This window comes from Trachypithecus francoisi, unplaced genomic scaffold, assembly GCF_009764315.1.
Source record: "Trachypithecus francoisi isolate TF-2019V2 unplaced genomic scaffold, Tfra_2.0 Lachesis_group13, whole genome shotgun sequence".
NCBI lineage: Eukaryota > Metazoa > Chordata > Mammalia > Primates > Cercopithecidae > Trachypithecus > Trachypithecus francoisi.
The window spans coordinates 126,359,914-126,383,161 of NW_022681458.1; positions in this window are offsets into that span (position 1 = coordinate 126,359,914).

Consider the following 23,248-nt stretch of genomic DNA (forward strand, 5'->3'; position numbering starts at 1 on the left):
TACGCACAGGCTTTCTAAATTCAGAAACAGAAACTGAGAACGCAGAACGTTCCCATGGAGTCAGATTCATAGCCAGGCGCTCAGGCCAGAAAGATTCTATTGCTCGCAGTGTTCATGGGATCACTAGAAGAAGCTAACTACATTAGAGGTTTAAGAATCAATTGGAGTATTTACATCAATAGTAATAAAAAGTCTACAACTATTCCCAGTCCTCTTTATGAAGTTCCAAAACAAAGAAATTCAGCAGAATTTTACTGATCATGCCTGAATTTTCTGATTCAGAAATTAAGTCTTGTGGAATTTGCATTGTATGCATGCAAGGTCAAGAGAAACAAAATCAAGGGTTTTCTTCACCATTTCTTGATGTTTCAGAGCAGGTCAAGATTTCTTCTCACCTCCCAATATGTCCTAAGTGTCAATTGTTACTACACTCCTTTATGGAACCCCACAGAATTCAATACAATGTCACACAAAATGATGATAATTGCAGCCCTTTTTAGAAAAGAGCTCTGGGGTTTTTGAAGAAAACTCATACTTTCATCCATGAAAAGAAAAATGTTTCCCTCTATTCTCTGGAGCAGAAAACTAGATGGAAAAATACTAGCCGAATTGTGTGCCTTGAGAGGCTGGTAGAACTAAACTGAGGAGACTGTGGAGAAGAAAGAAGCAGAGAGATGGCAGCCGGAGATGAAAAATTCCCCAATGACTATCCAAGGTGTGTAATCATGCACAATTTATATGAAAAGATGAGCACTATCTTTTCATATTGGTATGAATGTGTAGTTTTCAAATAATGGCAAGTACCTTTATCTTTCAATGGCAAGTTCCTTTATCTTCACATATTTCTAAATGTGTGTACCTAATAAATACTAAATTGAAGAAAAAAGGCCGGGCGCGGTGGCTCAAGCCTGTAATCCCAGCACTTTGGGAGGCCGAGGCGGGCGGATCACAAGGTCAGGAGATCGAGACCATCCTGGCTAACACGGTGAAACCCCGTCTCTACTAAAAAGTACAAAAAACTAGCCGGGCGAGGTGGCGGGCGCCTGTAGTCCCAGCTACTACTCGGGAGGCTGAGGCAGGAGAATGGCGTGAACCCGGGAGGCGGAGCTTGCAGTGAGCTGAGATCCGGCCACTGCACTCCAGCCTGGGCGACAGAGCGAGACTCCGTCTCAAAAAAAAAAAAAAGAAAAAAATAGGTATCATTTCCCCTGCTCTGTTGAATTTGAATAAAATGTATTATTTTCAGTCCCCTAAAAATGCTCCGAAAAATGTTATATTTCTTCCCTTTATACCAATGATGAATAAAATAAATGGTAATTAAGCAAAGCCAGAATTTGTGAACTGTGAACATACTTCCTATTGTAATTTAAGCAAGATAATATATTGTTATTTTTAAGAGCATAATTTGAGTGTATTCCTAAGTTATTCATCCACTAACACTGAATGAAACAAAGACTAGCATATTTTCCAATAAAAAGGGGGAGAAATAGGTTTTCCATTATCACCTGGAGTAAAATGGAAAATATCAGTAAAGTAGCTCGACTGTTTCCCTATGTTGTGATACATTCAGCTGATTTGGAAAGATCCCTTTATTCTATTTTTCATTGCTATTTATCCCAGGTGATCACAAAGGACAAGTCTAGCAAAGATGAAAAACCAAAATAGTGATAGTTTGCCCTAACCTTAGTTGGGGTCTTAAATAAAATAACATTATCTAGAAACTTTCAATATAAACTGTTGAAACTTTCTTTAGTAGGAAAAACAAAGAAACAAAAAAAAATGTCTTCTACTGATGGAGAGCTGAGGTATTAGGAAGTCTCCTTTTGATGACTAGGCATTACAAATTTGAGAATCTAATTTTTAAGGAGAAAATCAATGAGATATTATAGTATTTAAATGTTATGTGATGTAGAAACAGAGAAATTTGCAACTACTTGTCCAACCACTGGAGACGAAAAAAGAAATGTGTCTTTAATTGGTCCCTGCCAGTGGATTCTTGGTCTTGCTGACTTCAAAAATGAAGCCACGGACCCTTGCAGTGTGTGTTACAGCTCTTAAAGATGGGGTGCCCAGAGTTTGTTCCTTCCAATGTTCAGATGTGTCTGGAGTTTCTTCTTTCCGGTGTGTTCGTGGTTTCACTTGACTTCAGGAGTGAAGGCCCAGACCTTGGCAGTGAGTGTTACAGCTCATAAAGGTGGCATGTCCGGAGTTGTTTGTTCCTCCCAGTGGGTTTGCGGTGTTGCTCATCTCATGAGTGAAGTCGCAGACCTTCGCAGTAAACGTTTCAGCTCAAAAAGGTAGTGCAGACCCAAAGAGTGAGCAGCAGCAAGATTTATTGCGAAGAGCGATAGAACAAAGCTTCCAAAACGTGGATGGGGACCCAAGCCTGTTGCCACTTTTGGCTGGAGTGGCCTGCTTTTATTCCCTTATTTGGCCCCACCCACATCCTGCTGATTGGTCCATTTTACAGTGTTGATTGGTCCATTTTTACAGAGTGCTGATTGGTGTGTTTACAAACCTTTAGCTAGACATAGAGTGGTCATTTGGTGTGTTTACAATCCTTTAGCTAGACAGAAAAGTTCTCCAAGTCCCCATCCTACCCAGAAGCCCGGCTGGCTTCAGTTCTCAAAATGTGACTGTAAAGAAAAATTTAGCAGAATGGACAGCAAGTAACACTAGTTAAAATCAGAGAATATTATGGTTGTGGGATGGCTGAACTATATTTTAAGAATTTAGGTAGGAAGTTAATTGGATGTTTTCTGGATTGTTGTAATGTGAATTCTTTTGTTTTTATTAAAAATCTTCATATATTTGTTTAAATGTATTATTTTTGGTAAATTACTAAAGAAACCTTATTGTGGCTATGAGATTTCATCTAAGGAGATATAGATTCTAATATTGGAAATGACCAGCAAACCAACCCTGGAATTCAAGAGTATTTTGGAGACAATGAGCTTCTATAGATTGTTGGGATGAGGGAGAATGGAATGTTTTAAGATATTGCTTAAATCGTCTTAACCTACTGCATTAACCCTTGACCTCCCTTTTAACTTAAAATGAAATTTTCATGTCTCACAGTGTCCTACAAGGTTCTAAATCCCTACAGACCTGATGGTTTCCTCTTTCTACCTGAATTTATTTTTCATTGTTTAGATGTCAGCTCTGCTCCACTGTGAAACCTTTGTAAATCTACATTTAAAATAATTATCTATATTCTCTATTAAATAACTATGCTTTAATTCTGCATGATCCTTTGCTCCCTCAAAATTACTCTTTTTGTATGCTTATTTATTTTCTGCATCCTTCACTGAAATGTACACTCTGTGGAACAAATACCTTGTCTGTCTCTATCATCAACGCTTAGAACTCTGTTCAGCAGATAGTGGCACCAACAAATAAATATTTGTCAAATGGATGATTTTGTTGCTCAGCTCACAATGAACAGGGGTGCTCCATCTGACATCTATTGTTTATCCTTACTGATCACTTTTACCTGTCTACTAACATTTCATGGGCTGTGTAGTCTATAATCAAAATAAGATATATGAACTCAAGTAGGCCATAAGAAAACTAGGGACGGCTGATGCATGCCAATAAAAAATTGAGACTTGCTATTTCAAGAAAATACAGAAAATTGGTTAATATGCAAGAAGGTAAAACATTTTTGGTCAGGTGCAGTGTCTCATGCCTGTAATCCCAGCACTTTGGGAGGCCAAGGCGGGCAGATCACCTGAAGCCAGGAGTTCGAGACCAGCCTGGCCAACATGGTGAAACCCTGTCTCTGCTCAAATTACAAAAATTAGCCAAGTGTGGTGGTTTGCGCCTGTAACCCCAGCTACTTGGGAGGCTGAGGTAGCAGAATTGCTTGAACCTGGGAGGTAGAGGTTGTAAAGAGCCAAGATTACACCACTGCACTCCAGACTAGGCAACAGAGAATCCATCTCAAAAAAATAAATAAATAAATAAATAAATAAATAATAATAATAAAAGAACTTTTAAGGAAAAAAGAAAAACTGTTTTTGTGATAGGACTTTTTTTAATGTAACACAACAAAAATTGTTGAATAGTATATTATCAGGACTTTTTAAAAAGTAACATAATAAAAACTTTTAGTCTGTATATTAAGCCTAACATGATAATTTTCAAAATATATTACAATTGATATTATTTTACCATTTAGTATTTCATCTCATTTTCATTTAATAAAAGACCAAAGAAAATGTGAGGATTTTAGAAAAATAAAGAAACTCACACATCACAGAACTCATTCATTTTATGACTAAAGAAAATAAAGTCTAAATAATTAATTATTGGCCACAGCTAGTTAGTGGTAGAGTTTTAACCAGATGTTACATTACCTGAAGGGTAGCCCTGTGCTTTTCTCACTAAATAAAACAGTTAGGATCTCCAAAACCAAAGCTCTGTAGCTCTGGGTCCTCTATTATTCTCTTAAAAAAATCAATAACCTCCCTATTTTGAGTGTCTATTTGTATTTGAGGAATCCAAGGCCTCAAACTGGAGCAGTGGTTACAGGGTTGTGGGTGGGACTGGACAGGGAAACATCATTTGGATGAAGAAGTTTATGAAGAAAATTGTTGTACATACACTGTGTGTATATATGCTTTTATCTATTTATCATTGGCTGGATTGTTGAAACATTTCACTCTATTTATATATATTTCACTATATATGTTTATATATATTTCACTATATATGTTTATATATTTCACTATATATGTTTATATATTTCACTATATATATTTATATACATTTCACTATATATATTTATATATATATTTTACTCTCTATATATGAGACCAAAGAAAATGAGATTTTAGAAAAATAAAGAAACACATCACAGACTCTATTTATATATATATATTTTAAAAATATGTATTTTAAATAAAAACATATTAAATATATAATATATATTATGTATCTATAGTTTTTTAAATCAGGAGCAGCAAGATTAGCTTTTAATCAGAGACAGCAAGATAGAAGTTCCCATCTCAGCACTTATTTTTCAACAGACATGTGCTAATTGTCTGAGTTTGATCCCTAGATCCTCCACTTAGTTTCTTTGCTGGAAAATGACTTCCCCTGTTTTCGTTTCAATTTCTTGCTCTGTGTGGTGTAAACAACAATAGTAGTTGTCTCACAGTGTTACTGGAAGGACTAAATGTATTAGCACAGATAACAGCTTAGCACAGTATCTGAATATAGCATTGGTCAATCTCATGGAAGTGTTAGGGTGTGCATGGACTGTGCACACACCTTGTCTGGGGAGCTACAAGTTCAAAAGGCCTCTGTCCTCTTACCCATCGCTAACCTCGTTTGTTCTTCTTATGTCTTATCATTGGAAATAACCTATCAATAAATTTGTTTCAAAATAAAGACTAAGGGCAAATGACTGGCTCTGTAGTGTAAACTTGTAGTGTTACTAACAGATTAATGAGATGTGAGGTGTGTTTGCGTGTGTGTGTGTGTTCCTTTTAGAATGGTAAGACTTACCTTCCATCTACTATTCCAATCAAATTCTACCAGTATCATCTAGTTGCAAGTTTAGCTTTGTCTTTTCCAGTAAAACGTATCAATAACGTATGTGCTTACAAAGCAAAAGAAAAACAATGTATTCTCATCCCTAGTTCTTTGTAATCTACAGCAGGAAAAAAAGTAAATGCAGAAAAAGAAACCAAAAGAAGGTCTTAAGAGATAAAGAAGAGAGTGGCAATTGTTTTACCATCCAGACATCTATGTGAGTCCATCAATTCAGTGCTCTAAACGTGGTTAATTCAGCATAGATGTGTTGATAGCATGACCTGTGTGGCTCTGTGATAGGCTAAGAGGATGGAGAACAAAATAAGACAGAGTCCTCGCTACAAAGACCTTCAACATTTGCAGACAAGCCACTTAATCCATTGATTCTCGTGTTTGAGGAAGCTTCTCCTTCTGTGAGGGCAAGAGACAGCTCAAAAATTTGAGTTTAGATTGGATTTGGAGACAGATCAAATACCTCCCAGACTGACATAAAGGTATCCATCTCTAGCTGACCTTTCTTCACCATGTGCTTTTGATTATGTGTTCAAAGAGAAGATGCAACAGCTTCTCACCTGCACAATGAGGCTCTAGGGATTTGCAATTACTCTCTTCAAATGCGCTGTTTCTTCATCTCCCACATGCCACATGAATGTTGCTCTGTTCACCTCTTCTCAGTTTTTCAAACATTTCTCCCCAGGCTGGCAGTATGGATGGCTGAAGGAAAGGATGATGATTCAAATCGTAGGTGATTCTGGTGCTGGGTGTAAAACTTCTGTTGCTGCTCCTAGGTCTAGCAAGATTGAGTGCCAAGCCAACTGAGTTTTCTCTAACACTATCTTTACAAAAATCAAGAGCTGATTCTTACACAGGTTGCACTTGGAGCAATACTGGTATTTTTCAGGCAAAAAAGAAATAACACTGGTTACTTCCAGTATGTACTTTGTGGGGTGTGAGTAAGGGATGCATTAACTCCTGAGGAAGGATTAAGCTGAAGCGTACTCCCCATTACCCTGCTTCACTCCAGTCCTCTTGGCCTCATTGTTGCTCAGTTCAATGCTTTCATTTATTCAATTCGTTCAATAAATGTTGGGGAGTAAGTCACGTACACAAATTAGTGCAAAGCAATGAGATAAGCACAGTGAGAACACTGTGAACAAAAAGCAGTTGAGATACGAAGAAAAAATTATAATAACTGGGGGAATCAGGGGACACTTCACTGAGGAAGAGTTTTAAGGACAATTAGAAATGCTACAGTGATATTTGGGTTTAATCTGGACACTCTTATACAAGCAACAGCAGCATCCAACACTTTGAGGGAAAGCAGGAAAGGCCCTCTCAAGTTTTACGGTTTATTCAGCAACAAAAGATGCCTACCTCTATAAACAAGGAAGAGAATAGCACTTGCTTATAGATAAGAGAGTCAGTTGTGGGGCTACAGTCCTGCAGTTTCCTGGGATTACTGGAAAAGAACGTGAGAGGCTGCAGAGTAAGACGGTGTGAGAGGACATACAGGAACAGATACTGTGAACCTTTATGTAACCATAACACGGTGCTTTCTGATGGGATCTGCTAATTTTTTATAGAGATGAGGAGGCGGAGGCCAGGGAAGCTTAAATGATCTGCCCATGGTCTGGGAGTCAGTGGCAGAATTAGAATATTCAGCCTCCAAGTTCATTTTTTGGTTTCCCTTTTGTTTGCAGTCCCATAATAAATTATTTTTGTCTCTGCACTGCCAACAGAATTGTGATTTCTACCACTGTCCTTTTATTGGATACCTCAAGATCCAATCTGCTATTTAGTTATTTTTTTCTTCTTTTGTAAATAAGATTTTTTTTTTTTCTTACGCCAAAGCATGTTATTTTGGAGAACATTTGCACTCAAACTGTATGAGATGGTACATTCTTGGTGCTGATATTTTAGCATCATTATTGCATTCTGCTTTTCATTTATGGAGCAATCTCAATGAACAAAGGAAGAAGATTCCTCTGGGAAATAAATTTTTGTCAAGATGAGGCAATATAACTTTATATTACCTAGCTGAGCATGTGGAGTACTTAAGCAAGACTCCATTTGGTTTCTCACTTTTAATGTATAATTAAGTTTGAATTAACGTTTAATTCTCTTCTCTATCACAAATTTAAGAGGTCCCACAGCTTTCCTTCTTCCACAAATCAACATTTTATAAACCAACGAATTTCCTTTCCTTTCCTTATGAATCCTATGAAACTCTGTACCCCTTTAGTGATAAATTTCTTCAATTTTTTCAGAACAAGCATACACTGGAAGACTTTCTAAGACCTTTTGCTCAAGGGCAAACCTTATTCCCAGATTGGATCAAGTTGAGAAGCCCATGAAGTATTGTCACCAAGCATACAGGAGGAAAACACAGGCAAAGAAAAACGAGGATCATGTTCTTCCTGCCTCCAGTGGTTTGCCCCTGGGAAATGCTGTGTATGCTTGTTCATTTGCTCAGAAAATCAGCCCACAGAGCTATCAATAGGAGCAGGTCACATGCAGGGATGGAAGCTCATCTGCTCATGTGTCTCTGGCCACGTGCCTTTCCTGTGGTTGAAATTTCTCGTATAAGGAGTAAGGAAAGGATCCAGTTTTAGCTTTCTACTTATGACTAGCCAATTTCCCCAGCACCATTTATTAAATAGGGAATCCTTTCCCCATTTCTTGTTTCTCTCAGGTTTGTCAAAGATCAGATGGCTGTAGATGTGTGGTATTATTTCTGAGGACTCTGTTTTGTTCCACTGGTCTATATCTCTGTTTTGGTACCAGTACCGTGCTGTTTTGGTTACTGTAGCCTTGTAGTATAGTTTGAAGTCAGGTAGCGTGATGCCTCCAGCTTTGTTCTTATGACATAGGATTGTCTTGGCAATGCGGGTTCTTTTTTGGTTCCATATGAACTTTAAAGCAGTTTTTTCCAATTCTGTGAAGAAAGTCATTGGTAGCTTGATGGGGATGGCATTGAATCTATAAATAACCTTGGGCAGTATGGCCATTTTCACGATATTGATTCTTCCTATCCATGAGCATGGTATGTTCTTCCATTTGTTAGTGTCCTCTTTGATTTCACTGAGCAGTGGTTTGTAGTTCTCCTTGAAGAGGTCCTTTACATCCCTTGTAAGTTGGATTCCTAGGTATTTTATTCTCTTTGAAGCAATTGTGAATGGAAGTTCATTCATGATTTGGCTCTCTGTTTGTCTGTTACTGGTGTATAAGAATGCAACCATTATGGAAAACAGTATGGCGATTCCTCAAGGATCTAGAACTAGATGTACCATATGACCCAGCCATCCCACTACTGGGTATATACCCAAAGGATTATAAATCATGCTGCTATAAAGACACATGCACACGTATGTTTATTGCGGCACTATTCACAATAGCAAAGACTTGGAATCAACCCAAATGTCCATCTGTGACAGACTGGATTAAGAAAATGTGGCACATATACACCATCGAATATTATGCAGCCATAAAAAGGGATGAGTTTGTGTCCTTTGTAGGGACATGGATGCAGCTGGAAACCATCATTCTTAGCAAACTATCACAAGAAGAGAAAACCAAACACCGCATGTTCTCACTCATAGGTGGGAACTGAACAATGAGATCACTTGGACTCGGGAAGGGGAACATCACACATCGGGGCCTATCATGGGGAGGGGGGTGGGGGGAGGGATTGTATTGGGAGTTATACATGATATAAATGATGAATTGATGGGTGCTGACGAGTTGATGGGTGCAGCACACCAACATGGCACAAGTATACATATGTAACAAACCTGCACATTATGCACATGTACCCTAGAACTTAAAGTATAATAAAAAAAAATAATAATTAAAAAAGAAATTTCTCATTTCAGGGGTTGGCAAATAACAGCTGCAGAAACATAGCACACATAAAGGCTAAGTTGGAATGCCTCAGACTAAAGACAAGGGCAAATGTGTGGCTTTTATATTATTAAATTATCCTAATATGGATGTATCTATTTCCTTCTAATTAACCTCAAATTTTTGGAGAAACATGTAAATACTCATAAGGATATCAGAGGAAAATCATATTGAAATGATTTAAGTGGAGCATAAGCAAATGAGCAACATAAAATTTTTAGACAAGCCACCATTCTAGAGATAAAAGTGTTTCTTACAGAGGTAATGAAAGCCCTGAGGTTCTTACACATGGGTGTATCCAAAGGCTACCCTGACATCTTGAGAGGTGAGAAATTTGGTCAGTTCCAGAGACAGATCAGTTAATTTATTAACCTGAATACATCTACCTATCTGTACATACAGTTGACCCTTGAACAACATAGATTTGAACTGGGCAGGCCCACTTATATGTGGATTTTCTTCTATGCCATCCTGAGACAAGAACAATGCCTCCTCTTTTTCCTTTTCCTCAGTCTACTCATCATGAAGAGGATAAGGATGAAAACCTTTATGATGATCCACTTCCACTTAAAGAATAATACATTTATTTTCTCTCTTCTATATGCTTTTCTGGATAGATTTTCTTTTCTCTATTTTATTGTAAGAATAAAGTATGTAATAGGTATGACATACAAAATATGTGTTAGTGAACTATTTATGTCATTGGTAAGCCCTCTGATCCGCAGTAAGCTATTAGTAGTTAAGATTTTTGATTATGCAGGGGGTCACTTCCCCTAACCCACAGATTGTTCAACGGTCAAATATATAGGATAACTTTATATATAGAGAGATATGTTTATTTTCCAATTAAATCGAGTATGATTTTCCTCTGATATCATTAAGCCCAAGAGGGAGTGCATAGACTTGTTGATTTTGACTTACTATGAGCTTACAGATATCAGTCCTCTGAACTTTAGGCTCCTTACCTGTGAAATGGTGATAACAATATCTCCCTCTCCCACCTCACAGAGTTATTATACAGATCAGTTGGGATTGTATGTGTTAAATCATAAATGCAATATACTGCTCTATAAGATGTCAGTTAGCAGTTAGAGTGGAGAATAAGCAGTGTCGGTCTTAGAAAGGGATTACAGAATCTATGCCATTTAACATCTGAGTAGAGGTATAGAGCTATGGAATGGAAGGCTAGTTTGAAGTTTCTTAGACCAAATGTTAGGTAGATGCCACTTCCTAAGATTGGAAATTGAGGAGGAATATAAATTTTGAACCAAGTTAATAGTTGCTTATTGGCTATGCTGAGCTAAAGCTAACAGAGTCCTAGAAATGTCAAGCAGGAAAAAATGGACATCCTAGTCATATGGCATGTCAGAGGCAAAACTACGGGAACCATGAATTTAAACATGATATGGGAGATAAATGGCATTTATAAAATGAATAAGGTAGAACATGTAGCACATTGGGTCTCCTTGTTGGCTGCACATCTGAATAACCCACAAAGCCATTTACATTTCAGAAATACCAGTATTTATTTGTTTTCTATCCAATATTTTCTCTCATACCGTAGACATTTTCCCCATTTACATAGGTTGACCAATATATGATAATTACTTCAAGAAAATGATTTGAGACAGAAATCAGAAAAGGGAAGCTTGCTGTTGCTGGCCATTAAAGCTCTGTTTCCTGAGGGGAACAGAAAGTCACTGGACCCCAGATGAATAAGAGCCACCTCTCCACTTCTCCTGGCTTCAAAGCTTCAAAGAGCAGGCTGACTTTCTTGTTAAGGAATAATGCAGCTGGTGACTTTATATTGAAGCCAGTTCTCATTTTCTCTTCTGAAAATCCTAGGACTCTAAAACATCATGCTAAATCTTCTTTGCCTATGTTTCGTAAGTGGAACAACAAAGCCTGCATGACAGCACATCTGATTATAGTAAGATTTACTGACTGAATATTTTAAACCAACTGTTGAGACCTGCTGCTGAGAAAAAAAAAAATCATTTCAAAATATTACTTCTCGTTGACAATGCACCTGGTCACCCAAGAACTCTGGTGGAGATTTACAAGGAGGTGAAAATTGTTTTCTTGCCTGCTAACACAACATCCATTCTGTAGCTTGTAAATCAAGGGGTAATTTCAACTCTCGGGCTTTATTACTTAAGAAATATAATTTGTAAGGCTGCAGCTTTCATAGATGGTGCCTCTAATGGATCTGGAAAAAGGAAACTGAAAATCTCCTGGAAAAGATTCGTCATTTTAGAGGCCTTCAAGAACAGTTATGATTCATGGGAGGAGGTCAAAATATCGAATCAACAAGTTTGGAATAAGTTATTCTGCCCCTCTTGGATCACTTTGGAGCTTTCAAGATTTCAGTATAGAAAGTAATTGCTGATGTGGTGAAAACAGCAAAATAATTAGAATTTAAAGTGGAGCTTGAAGATGTGACTGAATTGCTACAATCTCATGATAAAACCTGAAATGAATAAAAAGTTGCTCTTTATGTACATGCAACAAAAGTGGTTTCTTGAGATGAAATCTATTCCTGGTGATGATGCTGTGAACATTGTTTAAACGACAACAAAGGATTTAGAATATTAAACAAACTTAGTCGACAAAGTAGTGTCAGAGCTTGAGAGGATCGACTCCAATTTTGAAAGAAGTTCTAATGTGGGTAAAATGCTACTGAACAGCATCACATGCTAGAGAGAAACATTTTGTAAAATAAAAAAAAGGAGTCTGTTGATTGATGGGGCAAGCTTTATTGTTGTCTTACTTAAGAAACTGTCATAGCCAGCCCAACCTTAAGCAACCGCTAACCTGATCAGGCGGCAGCCATTAACACTGACACAAGACCTTCAGCCAGCAAATTCAATCAGAATTATGACTGCCTGAAGGCTCAGATGATTCTTAGCATTTTTTACAATAAAATATTTTAAAATTCAGATATATATATATATACACACATATATATATGTATTTGTTTTTTAGGCATAATGCCATTGCACATTTAGTAGACTACAGTATATTGTAAACCTAACGTTTATATGCACTGAGAAACCAAACAAATATTATATGAATTGCTTTATTGCCATATTCACTTCATTGCAGTGGTCTGGAACTGAGCTTGCAATATCTCTGAGGTAAAACTGTATACTGAATAGCAATCTGAAAGGAAGGAAGACCAAGGCATCTCACTGCCTGAAAAGACAGTAGAGAACAAGATTTCCCAAAAGAGTAGAGTATTGGAGGACCAGATGCTATGCAGTGAAGAATGATGTGTGTGTGGGAAGGTGGTGGGAGCAGAGTGCTCAATTCATCAGAGCATTTTAGCAGGTTTTTTTTTAAAAAGAAAATATATGACTTCAGAATATTTAAGAAAATCGTGTTTTTATTTCTTTTTTATGTTGTTTTAAAATTTTCATTTTTAGACTGGTAGGGGCCTTTAGCATGTATTGAGTCTTATGGGAAAGATCTAATGGATAAATTTTTTAAAGTTTCGGAAATTAGGGCATAGCTAACACATACATAAGTAGCTAACACTTATTTATATAATGTATACTGTGTGCCTGGGATTGTTGAAAATAATTTATACACACACACACACACACACACACACATATACACATCATATATATGTATATATGTGGAGTTTACTTCATTTGTATTTTTAAGACCTGCAAAATAAATACTATCATTCAAAAAAAATTTAAGTGAGGCCACGTGCACATGTGTGTGTGTGCGCACACATATGTACACACAGAGTACACACTACAAACACAGGATAACGGATGTATTCCCAAGTCACATACCTATGATGTGGCCGAGCTGGGACTGGAGCTCACACTGTCTGGCTCTGTGGCTTATACTTAGAGCTATTATGCCCGTGGCTGACAAAATGGGTGCTCAGGTGCTTGAGAGAAGCACAGTAAACTCACATGGCCACCATGGAATATTTCTAATTTTAAATTTGTGAAGCTCCATGTGATCAGTTTCTTTTGCAAGATAGTACCCACATTTTACTTTAGACTGCACCATGCTCCTGTTGACGTAAAACTGTGTTCTCAGGATTTGCCATGATGAAAAACAAGTACCATGTGAAAATCACTGTGAATCATGGGGTGAGGGTGTTGGCATCCTGTCTCATTCCAAGGCTTCAGAAATTGAGAAGTGCCCAACAGGCATGCCTGTCCTGTTAGTAAGTAATTGTGCTTTCTTAGAATAGCTTTTACAATGAACGTAAATTAGTTTCTCCAGAGGATACAAAGCTATTGGGACACACATTTTTATTCATTTTTGGAGACTTAATGACTTAACAAATGGAACTGTTAGGTAATTCTTTTGGCCTAGCAGTCAATGAACGAGTTACTGAGACCCTGCCTGCACTGTGAAGCACGAAAGCTTAGAAGCATCTGCCCTAGGCTGAGAATGGAACAGTGGAGAATTTCCCACATGAAGATGTTAGCCTTGGAATGGCCGGGGGGGCGGGTGGGGGGGCGCGGGGTGATACAGCTTCTTCTTGAATAGAAGTAAATGGGAGAAGAACATGCACATGAAGAAAAGAAAAATTAATAGTTGTGCTCACTTGACCAAGATTTACTCAGTGAGTAGGAAGTGAGATTTTCTAATGAACATCAGGAGGTCAGATTGAATAGAGGGGTTGATAAAGATGAAACAGGTCTCAAAGCTAAAGCGTATAAAGAATCTCTATCCTGTTATAAACCAACCACACACTAGGACTTCAACAAATTCTTATTTGTTTGAATAAAAACATTTCACTGGAACTTTTGAAAAAAATACATCTAAGAAAAAATAACACGTATGTTTTTCCTGCTTGTCATGGTATATCTGATATGCAGTAGTTCTAGTTGTGTATGAGATGGACGTGTGTTTTCTGTATAAATACGCACACACAAACACTTATTCTGTTCAAATAAATTAGCACAAAAAAGCTGGATTCTGTGAGATGAAAGCATGTTGGCTCTTTCAAGAGGCACTCACAGCTGCTCTGCTAAGGTATGCTGGGTAAATACATAGTTTTAAAGCTGTTTTAATTTGGCAATTCTGTCAAAATATCCCACTCTCCTTATCCATCCTCTGCCTGAGATTGTTGGTAACCCGACAAGGTGCAGCCTTGTTCCCCCAGTTGATCTATTTTGAGGCTTGAGAAATTCAAGTGAGAATTAGAAGAAACCAAAAATAGCTACACAACCCAAAAGAGAGCCAGTGTTCAGAAGAAATTATATGAGTATGTTGAAGAGGAAATGTTTTAGACACAGATGTAGACTTAAGTCCCATTTTAAATAAAAAGTTGGGCCAAATGACTTGGTCACATGCCCTTTCTGGCTCTTCTGAATTGTTTTCAATGTGTCTGTGTTGCCTTTAGAAAAAGGCTACATTCTTTAAAATAGCATTTCAAACATTCAATTATTTGGCCCTAAACTATCATTACAACTATTAGAGTTGAAAAAAAAAAATGAGGAGAGGGAATTCACTTCAACATCATGTCTACTGGATGAATAGATGTGTAAGCTTTAGCAATTATTTAACATCTTTGTACCTCCTCTTATTTATGATTAAAGAGAAAATGGTAGGGTTTTTGCTTTCAGGAAGATGGATTAGACATATGTTTCTCTGTTCCTCCTGCTAAGAATAAAAAATCCTTGACCATATACATAAAAATAAAAATCAATGCAAGAAGACTCTAAAAGGTAGGAAGAAAAAGGCAGATGAGCTACAGATCTCAGGACAGAACCAGCGACAGAGAGTCCCTGGGCTTCCTTTTTGCTTCTTATGTCCCAGACACGGAGTGAAAGCAGCAGGCAACCAGAAATCACCACAGGGTACAGACAAAAAGCCCCAACAAAAGTTTTGTCTCTATAGCTAAAGAACCAGTAAAACAAAACAAAACAAAACAAAACAAAACAAACAAACAAAACAGTATAAACAGACAGAACCGTTCTAGATGGGAATCACTGCACACCAGCTAAACACCATCAAAACTCTGCATCTCCTCCAGCACTCAGACAATAAAAGCTGAATGGAGAACCTAGGCTTCCATTCTTACAAGGCTGGAACGACGCATCCCCAGCTACTCCAGGTGGATCAAGAGAAGGATGAATCTAAAGCCAGCATTTTCACTGGTGCTGGGGAGTAATGTACCAACTTCATCTGGTGTTGGTAGAGATCGTGTGTGCAACCCAGACTTCCATTCACATCACACAGTAACAAGGGAGCTCTCGCCTTCCTTGGCGGGGGTGGGGGGAGGACGCGTTTTAGAAGACCTGGTGGAGAGTCTAGAGTTTCACTGCAGTGCAGTGGTAAGGAGGCTAATTCCTATGATGTCAAAGCCACATAGGAAAAAGTAAGGTATTCCTGACCCTCCCAGTTAGGGTGGTATCAGTGGCAGCCTGGAGGGGAGACAGAAACTCCACACCTCATTAATTCTACCCATATCCTCATTCCCAGGTGTCATTAGGAGCTAAGTGGAGAACCTGAACATCGACCCCCACCTGCAATACTGAGGCAGCATCCACACTCTCCCTGCTAGAGTAGTATTAGAAAAGCCATCTAAAAATTGAATTAAATAAGATCTAGAATTGTAAAACATTACATTCTAGATGTCCAGATTTCATGGACATCTGAATGAAAACCACTCATCATGTCAAAAACTGGGGAACTCTCAATCTTAATGAAAAAGACAATTAACAGTTGCTGTATTAGTTTTCTATTTCTGCTGTAATAAATTATCACAAGCTTAGTGGTTTAGAACAGCCTAACCTTATCTTACAGCTATCGATGGCAGAAGTCCAAAATGGGTTCACTAGGCTGACATCAAAGTGTGACAGGGCTGCATTCCTTATGCATTCCTTGTGGAAGGAAACTCATTTCTGTCCTTTCTACAGTTTCCAGCTGCCTGCATTCCTTGGCTGGTGTTCTCCTTCCATCTTTGAAGCCACCAAGGGCTTGCTGAGCCTTTCTCATGCTGCATCACTCTGACACTCACTCTGCTTTTGCCTCCCTTTTCCACTTAAAAGGACTGTGGTGATTCTACTGACCTCACCCCAGTCATCCAGGAGAATCTCCCCATTTTATGATCTGCTGATTAAAAGACTTAATTCCATCTGATGCTCAATTCCCATTGCTATGTAACAACATATTCACAGATTCTGGATATTAGAATGTAGACATCTTTGTGAGGATACATTATTTTTCTACACTGAAGGGAACTTTACAAAACCTAAGTAGTCTTTTTACGTTCTCAGAGTTATTTTTTGAGTCCCCAGTACCCTTACTGAGATGGTGATTAACTGGAAGTTTTATGATGCCTCTATTCTATCTCATTATTCAGAACAAGGAGCTTACCACATGTCTCTGCTGCATGGGCTTCTCTCCTCCATGATAAATTATCTTCCCTAAATATAAAGCTAAAAAGCAACAGATCACACAGTAATAAGTGCTCTCTTTTTCAAAACAAACATGCATATGTGTAAGTACATCCATAAGAAGGGGCACCAACACTTTCATTCTGGGACTTCCTTTGTAGTTTTCGTATTCACCCAAAACAACTGGCCTAAATGCCAACAGCTATAAGTCAATACATCAGCTTCTCCCTCAGAAGCAAAAAATATTAATTTGTTTTAACTGAGTAGTTTATAAAAGAGAAAAGCTCTCATACTGTAAATATGTAAAGCATCATGGGACATAAAAGGAGGTAAAGTTTCTACATTTCTCTTAAACTGGTAAGATGTTGGTATCAATAAATTCTTTTTTTTTTTTTTTTTTTTTTTTTTTTGAGGCTGAGTCTTGCTCTGTCGCCCAGGCTGGAGTGCAGTGGCCGGATCTCAGCTCACTGCAAGCTCCGCCTCCCGGGTTCCCGCCATTCTCCTGCCTCAGCCTCCCGAGTAGCTGGGACTACAGGCGCCCGCCACCTCGCCCGGCTAGTTTTTTGTATTTTTAGTAGAGACGGGGTTTCACTGTGTTTGCCAGGACGGTCTCGATCTCCTGACCTTGTGATCCGCCCGTCTCGGCCTCCCAAAGTGCTGGGATTACAGGCTTGAGCCACCGCGCCCGGCCGGTATCAATAAATTCTAAGACAATGTATTCCACAATTACATATACATGTGTGTATATTATATATAAATGATACATAATATATTCAGTTTGACTTTTGTGCAACACGAGCTTAAACGGTGAGGGTCCACTTAGTGCAGACTTTTTTCTTTTTTTTTTCTTTTTGAGACGGAGTCTCGCTCTGTCGCCCAGGCTGGAGTGCAGTGGCCGGATCTCAGCTCACTGCAAGCTCCGCCTCCCAGGTTTACGCCATTCTCCTGCCTCAGCCTCCAAGTAGCTGGGACTACAGGCGCCCGCCACCTCGCCCGGCTAGTTTTTTTTTTTTTTGTATTTTTTTTTTTTTTTTTTAGTAGAGACAGGGTTTCACCGTGTTAGCCAGGATGGTCTCGATATCCTGACCTCGTGATCCGCCCGTCTCGGCCTCCCAAAGTGCTGGGATTACAGGCTTGAGCCACCGCGCCCGGCCGACTTTTTTCAATAAATGTACTGGAAACATTTTTTGGAGATTTGTGACAATTGGAAAAACTCACAGGCTGAGAAGCCTAGAAATATAAAAAAAATTAAGAAATAAGTATGTCATGAATGCACAAAATATATGCAGATACTAGTATATTTTATAACTTACTAGCATAAAGTATACACAAATCTACTATAAAAAATCAAAATTTATCAAAACTTATGCACACCAACACGGACTGCACATGATGCCATTCAGTCAAGAGAAATGTAAACAAATGTAAAGATGTAGTATTAAATCATAACTACATACAATTCATTACAGTATGTGCTGTAGTGCTGTAATAATTTCATAGCCATCTCCTCTTGCTATTGTGGCGAGCTCAAGTGTTACCCTTATCCCCTTAAAATGAGCAGGTCATCTCTCCAGTAAACTGCATTTTGCAGTAAAAGGCGATCTCACAATTCTTGCATATTTTTCATCTCACCTACTGTAAATCTAGAATAACACCATGAAACCCATAGAAAGTGCTGCTCTTGATGCTGGAAGTACTTCTAAAAAGCAGAGTAAAGAGCACTTTATAAAGCCTTTGCAGCTGCTATGCCAGAAGTTGCAACAGCCTGTGTGAAATACCTTTTTAATCTAGTATTATAAATGCAGCTTTTATGCTGGCCAAGGATTGCTATAAGAAAGACATACTTACAGAATCTAGTATGATTCAAGAAACGGTAAAGTCATTATATTACAACTTAAAGCAAACAGGAGTTGAAGAATTTAAAGCTGGAGAATTTAATGCCAGCAAAGGATGGTTTGACAATTTTAGGAAAAGATTTGGCTTTAAAAATGTCAAGATAACAGGAAAAACAGCTTCTGCTGATCAAGAGGCAGCACACAAGTTCCCAGATGCCATTAAGAAAGTCACTGAGGAGAAAGGATCGGGTTTTTAATGCAGATGAAAGTGCTCTATTCTGGAAGAAAAAAATGCCACAAAGGACATTTACTAGAAAGGGAAGCAAGCACCAGTATGTAACTCAGGAAAGGCTAGGCTCACTCTACTGTTTTGCATAAATGTAGTTTGGTTTACTGTGCTTATATCTGTAAAGCTGCTAAGCCCTGGAACCTTGAAGGAAAGATCTGACAGCAGATTCCTGTCGTTTGGTTGTACAACTAGAAGGCCCGGACAACAAAAGCCCCCATCTTTTGGATAGATTCCACTGATGTTTTGTCACCAGGGTCAGGAAGTATTTTGCCAGTGATGAACTGCCTTTTAAAGTTCTTTTAATATGCTTCTGGCCACATGGAACCCCATACATTTAACACTAAAAACGTCAAAGTGATCTACTTGCCCCCAAACATATTTCTAATTCAGCTTCTAGATTACGGCATCATAAGGACCTTTAAGACTCACTACACACTATGGAAAGGATTGTCAACAATAAGAAAGAGAACCTCAATAGAGAGAACATCATGAAACTCCAGAAAGAATGCGCCATTGAAGATGCCATCACTCTTATAGAAAATGTTGTTTTATCCAGTATACTGGACACAATAAATTCCCACTTTAGAAAACTGTCCAGGTGTTGTGCATGACTTCACAGTTTTTACGACAGGGCCAATCAAGAAAATCATGAAAGGGATTGTGGATACAGCAAAAAAAAAAAAAAGGTGGAAGGAGAAAAATGAAGGGTTTCAAGACATGGATCAGATAAACTCAAGACATAATAGGGACACAACAGAGGAATTAACAGAAGATGACAAAATGGAAATGAATGCTTCTGAACCTGTGCCAGACGATGAGGAACAAGACAGAAGAAACAGTGCTGAAAAACAAACTGACACCAGATAATCTTTCAGAAGGCTTCTGCTTATTTGGCTTTTGATTTCTTTTACAACGTGAACCCTTCTATGACATGGGCACTGAAACTAAAGCAAGTGATAGAAGAAAGATTGGTACAGTAGGCCTGGCACGGTGGCTCACTCCTGTAATCCCAGCACTTTGGGAGACAGAGGTGGGTGGATCACGAGGTCAGGAAATTGAGACCATCCTGGCGAGCATGGTGAAACCCTGTCTCTACTAAAAGTACAAAAAATTAGCCAGGCGTGGTGGCATGTGCCTGTAGTTTCAGCTACTTGAGAGGCTGAGGCAGGAGAATCACTTGAACCCAGGAGGCAGAGGTCACAGAGAGCCGAGACTGCGCCACTGCATTTCAGCCTGAGCAACAGAGCGAGATGCTGTCCCCCCCAAAAAAATTAAATAAATAAAAATAAAATGATTGGTACTGTGTGGAAACATTTTTAGGACAGTAAAATAGCAAAACATTCAGGCAGACATTATGGTGTATTTCCATAAAGTTACACTGAGTGTGCCTGTCTCTCCTGTCTCCCCTGCTACTTCTCTCACCTCTACTTCCTGGGCCCCCCCAAGCCAAAAATGCCTTCCGCTCCTCTTCATCCTCCTCCCCATCCTACTCAATGTGAGGATGAAGACTTTTATGATAATCTACTTCCACATAATGAATATTAAATATATTTTCTCTTCCTTATGTTTTTTAAATAACATTTTCTTTTCTCTAACTTACTTTATTGTAAAAGTACAGTACATAATACAAATAACATAACAAATATGTGTTGACTGTTTATGTTACAGGTAAGGCTTCTGGTCATCAGTAAGCTATTCACAGTTAAGTTTCTGGGGAGTCAAGAAGTTATATGTGGACTTAGACTGCACGGGGGATTGGTGCCCCAAACCCCAATGCTGTTCAAGGTTCAACTGTGTGTATATATATATATGAACACACACACATATGTATATATGTATACATATATATGCATATAAGTATGTCTTTTTTCTTCTTTATATGTATACGTATACATATACACACACACACACACACACATTTGAAAGAAACCACTAAAAACTGATACAAAGAGACACACTGGAAAAACTAAAAATCTATACATAAATACAGTGGAATTCTAAAAAAAAGTTCAAGTAACCTACAGGGAGAAAAAGATAAAAGGAAAATAGAACAAACAGAAAACAAATAAAAATGGCAGACTTAAGAATTAATATATCAATAGTTACATTACATGTAGTCTTAATACACCAAGTAAAAGAGAGTTATTGGCAGGAAGGATTGAGCATATGGCAATTCTAAATATGATCTTTATTTATGTTTCCTTGTTTTGCAATCCTAAATGTGTACACACTAAAAAATATAACTACGTGTGAAATAAAATACGATGCAACTGAACAAAGAAACACACAAATTCACCATTATAATTGTTCAGTTCTCCTTTCCCAATAATGGATTGAACAATCAGAAAATCAGCACATATATATAAAAACACAATCCACCAACAAGAGCTATTTAACATTTATAGAATGCTCCACTCCAAAACTACAGAATAACCTCACTTTTCAACCACTCACAGAACACAAATGAAGATAGACAACATTCTGGGCCTCAAAACAAACAAACTTGAAAACACTGAAATCATACAGAGTGTGTTCTGTTAGAACAAGGGGATCAAACCAAAAATCAATAAGAGAGAACCCAAATATTTGAAAACCAAATGACATTTAAAAAACATAATCCTTGAGTGAAAGAAGACATATTAAGGGAAACTAAAATGTACATTAAACAGGTTAAAGGTGAAAAAAGCCATCAGATCAAAATCTGTATGACACAGTTAAAGCAGTGCAGAAAGGAAATGTGTAACACTAAATACTTTTATCAGAATATGGGAAAGAACTCAAATAACCTGAGCTCTCACATTGAAGACTTATTTTTATTTTATTTTTTAATTTTTTTATTATTATTATTTTTTATTATACTTTAAGTTCTAGGGTACATGTGCATAACGTGCAGGTTTGTTACATATGTATACTTATGCCATGTTGGTGTGCTGCACCCATCAACTCGTCAGCACCCATCAATTCATCATTTATATCATGTATAACTCCCCAGTGCAATCCCTCCCTCCTCCCCCCTCCCCATGATAGGCCCCAGTGTGTGATGTTCCCCTTCCCCAGTCCAAGTGATCTCATTGTTCAGTTCCCACCTAGGAGTGAGAACATGCGGTGTTTGGTTTTCTGTTCTTGTGATAGTTTGCTAAGAATGATGGTTTCCAGCTGCATCCATGTCCCTACAAAGGACTCAAACTCATCCTTTTTGATGGCTGCATAGTATTCCATGGTGTATATATGCCACATTTTCTTAATCCAGTCTGTCACAGATGGACATTTGGGTTGATTCCAAGTCTTTGCTATTGTGAATAGTGCCGCAATAAACATACGTGTGCATGTGTCTTTGTAGTACAATAATTTATAATCCTTTGGGTATATACCCAGTAGTGGGATGGCTGGGTCATATGGTACATCTAGTTCTAGATCCTTGAGGAATCGCCATACTGTTTTCCATAATGGTTGAACTAGTTTACAATCCCACCAACAGTGTAAAAGTGTTCCTATTTCTCCACATCCTCTCCAACACCTGTTGTTTCCTGACTTCTTAATGATTGCCATTCTGACTGGTGTGAGATGGTATCTCATTGTGGTTTTGATTTGCATTTCTCTGATGGCGAGTGATGATGAGCATTTTTTCATGTGAAAGACTTATTTTTAAAAAGAGAAAGGAAAAGTAAGCCCCACACAATAAGGATGGAAAAAATATGGTAAAGAACAAAAAAAATTGAAAATGAAAAATAATGTAAAAAGTCCACTTAAAAAGCTGATTGTGAGAGAAGATTAATAAAATTGACAAACCTGTTGCAAGACTGACAAAGAAAAAAAGAGAAAGGCACAAATTACCAGTATCAGAAATAAAACAGGGACATCACTATAAATTCTGCAGATATCAAAAGAAAATAAGGAATTAGGAATTAGTATAAACATATCTATACACATACATTGGACAATTTAGATAGACCAATTTTTCAAAAGCACACATTACTAGAACACACTCAATATAAAATAGATGTTTTGAATAGTCCTGTAACTAATACTGAATTTAACTTGTAATTTAAAAACTCCTACCCTAAAAATTCAGGATCAGGCAATGCAACTATAGAATTCTACCAAATATTTAAATAATTAATATTAACTCTACAGATTCACTCCCAGAAAATTAAAGAGGATAAAACAATTTTCAATTATTTATGAAGCTTATATTACTTTTATATTCCAATGAAAAATACAGGGAGAAATAAAAGAGAAAAAATAAGGAGAAGTTGAGACCAATGTCATCATAAGACTAGAAGCAAACATTATTTAAAATATTAACA